This window comes from Plecotus auritus (assembly GCF_963455305.1).
Source record: "Plecotus auritus genome assembly, chromosome: 7".
Taxonomy (NCBI): Eukaryota; Metazoa; Chordata; class Mammalia; order Chiroptera; family Vespertilionidae; genus Plecotus; species Plecotus auritus.
Window position 1 is genome coordinate 120411528 of NC_137774.1, and position 2651 is coordinate 120414178.

The window sequence follows — 2651 nt, forward strand, 5'->3', positions numbered from 1 at the left end:
GTTTTGTTTTTAAGCCTAAAGGACAGTAGTCTGTCTCCATTCTTGTTCTTTGGGATTTGCTCATCGTTGAATAAAAGGATACGTACATTGGGGCAATCCTCTCAAGATACAGTATTCCAGTTGCACCCATGTGACGACGACAGTGCCCCTCAGAGGAAGGGAGCCGACAGACGGGGAGCAGGGAATTCTGAAAACCAAAGCGATGACAGAGATGCTAAGCCTTTCCTTCACATGTCTGATACCCCTCTTCAGGCGGCCTGCAGGCCGGGCGTCTGCTGGACCTTTACCATTTCATTTCCTGGCAGGCTGCCCTGGGCCCTACTAGGTGGTGTGTAGGACTGCCTGGGTCCTGGGGGAGTCGCCCCTCCCCGCCCCCAGCCACTCCTGGTACAGCTCTTGCGCATGGGTGCTGGTCTGCAGGGGCCACACTGGGATGGCAGCGTATATGCCTTCCATCTGCCACAGCAGTGCCCTGTCTGCACGCCCGTCCTCGCCTGGGCCTGGCCCCTGCCGCTTAGGCATCCCCAGCGCAGGCCAGGACCTCCACAAAGTGGCAGGGGAACTTGCCCCTCTACAGCTTCAGGACCACTTCTGGATGTTCTGAAAGCTGTAAGCAGCCTCAAATCATAGCAGAACCGCTCCGTCCCTTTCAAGGGTGACCTCCTGGAAGTCTTTGCTCCTCAGGGTGTGGAAGGTGAGCACCCCCATGTCCTCGTTGAACAGCTCCTTGGCCGTGTGCCTGAAGATGTGCGCCAGGTACCCGTCGGAGCTGGCACCCTCGTAGAGCCTCACCTCCTCTTCCTTCACGTCTCCAAACAGAGTGTCCACGGCAGTGTCGTTCACGGAGAGGTCACTTTGCTCCATTATCTGGACAATTTCACGTGAGGTTAACACACAGTCAGCACTCCGGGAACTATGCAAAGCTGTGGGAACATCTTCTCGAAGGGCCTCCAGTTTCTTGTCATAACACGGGGCCACAATGACATGGAAAATCTTGTCTGGGGACAGGTTCTGCTATCTGGCGAAGTAATCCTTCACCAGAGAGCCCATGATCTGCTGGGGAGACTTGGCCGTGCAGAGTTGGGGGTGATGGGGTGACCCAGCATGCGCTCTGCATATCGGACCCAGCTGGGGCAGGTGGAGGTCAGCCTGGGTAGCCGGGGCTCTTCCTCACGGTGCTGGCAGTACCAATGCACAAGTTCCTTCTGACTCTCCACGATGCTGAAGTCGCAGCTATCTTCATGTCAAAGACAGTGCGCCCCAAGGCTTTTGAGGAAGCCACAGAGCCTTCTGGATGCATCAGTGACACTGAGGTTGAATTTAGCAGCAAAATAAGGCAGAGACTGAGGACACACGGACACTGCCAGCACCTTGTGCTGTGAGGTATCACATTTCTTATTAAGGTTCAGAACATGGAAGATGTCCTTGGCATTCTGCTGAGAAACTTGGACTCCTTCCTCTGTGGTCACACAACTGTCACACGCCAGGCAGTCACTCAGAAATATCTTGGCATCGGCCAACTTATGGAATTCTCCCTTCTCTCCATTCTCCTGAGCCAGACTCCGGACGTTGACTGCAGCATTCTCTTGGTCATTGATTTATGTTTTTTTTTTACTACATTCCTTCCGTGTATAGTGATCACACTTCATCAGGAGCAGAGCGGGCATGGGCCAGCTCGAGTGATCTGGAGGAAGCACGGGGCGAGCAGTCACCACTGGTCGCCCTTGGCGCTGCTGGTGGTATCCTTTCTTCCTTGTGGAGCGTCTAGGGAGGGGAAGCGGCCACAGTGCCAAGGCCGAGTTCCAGGAGGGCAGCAGTGCTGTTGGGATCGTGCCAGCGGCGCTGGTCTGTTGGTGCCTGGCCTGTCCTCAGGAGATTAAACCTGCAGGACTACTGAGGGAGTGAGTGGCTGCCACTGGGCTGGTGGGCTGCCTGAACGGGTTGGTCAGGACCAGCGCTCCTGCTTTGGGAGCGCACTGACCACCAGGGGTTAGCTTCTGCACTGAGTGTCTGCCCCCTGGTGGTCAATGCATTTCATAGCGACTGGTCTATGGGTTGTTCTGGTTGTTAAGGTGGCTGATTTTTATATATATAGATATTACTTTACTGATGAGAAATTGAAAGCACAAAGAGGTTAGAAAAATTGCCTAAGATTACAGAGACCGTGGTAAAAGATCAGAATTCTGCCTCCTAGCTTTTGCAATTTTATTGCTAGCTTGAAGCATTCATCAGAAAAACATTTCAATGAGGGAATACTGGCCTACATTTTTGTCTATTCTTTTTTATTAAAGATTAAGAAAAATCCATATTCTGATTTCTAAGAGTGTGTGTGTGTGCATTCGAGAGAAAGTAGAACCTTAACTAGAAACACCATCATCATTATACTCTATACTAACTAGTAATCCTAAAAAGATTTTTGTTTTGTGACCTTTTAAGAGAAATTGTCATGAAAAATGACAACTGAGGCAGTCTTACACAACATTAACCTTACTAACTTAGAAGGACCATGTGTCTATAAAAATTGCACATAACAAATAGCCAAGACAGCAAGAACTCTTCCCTGAATCCATGTGTTGCCATGGAAATAGATAACCAAAAATGATGCAGTGATTTCTTATCTCTAGAAACAATTTTCACATAAAAGGAACACA

The 2651-nt window shown here is 50.5% G+C and overlaps 1 pseudogene across 1 annotated transcript; it reads right to left on the minus strand.

Annotated features, from left to right (window-relative positions):
* Nucleotides 1–321: 321 nt before the first annotated feature.
* On the minus strand, nt 322–1649 carry LOC308253292 (nuclear prelamin A recognition factor-like; annotated as a pseudogene). Its single transcript has one exon. The product of its transcript is annotated as a nuclear prelamin A recognition factor-like (transcript).
* Between the last annotated feature and the right edge of the window lie 1002 nt (nt 1650–2651).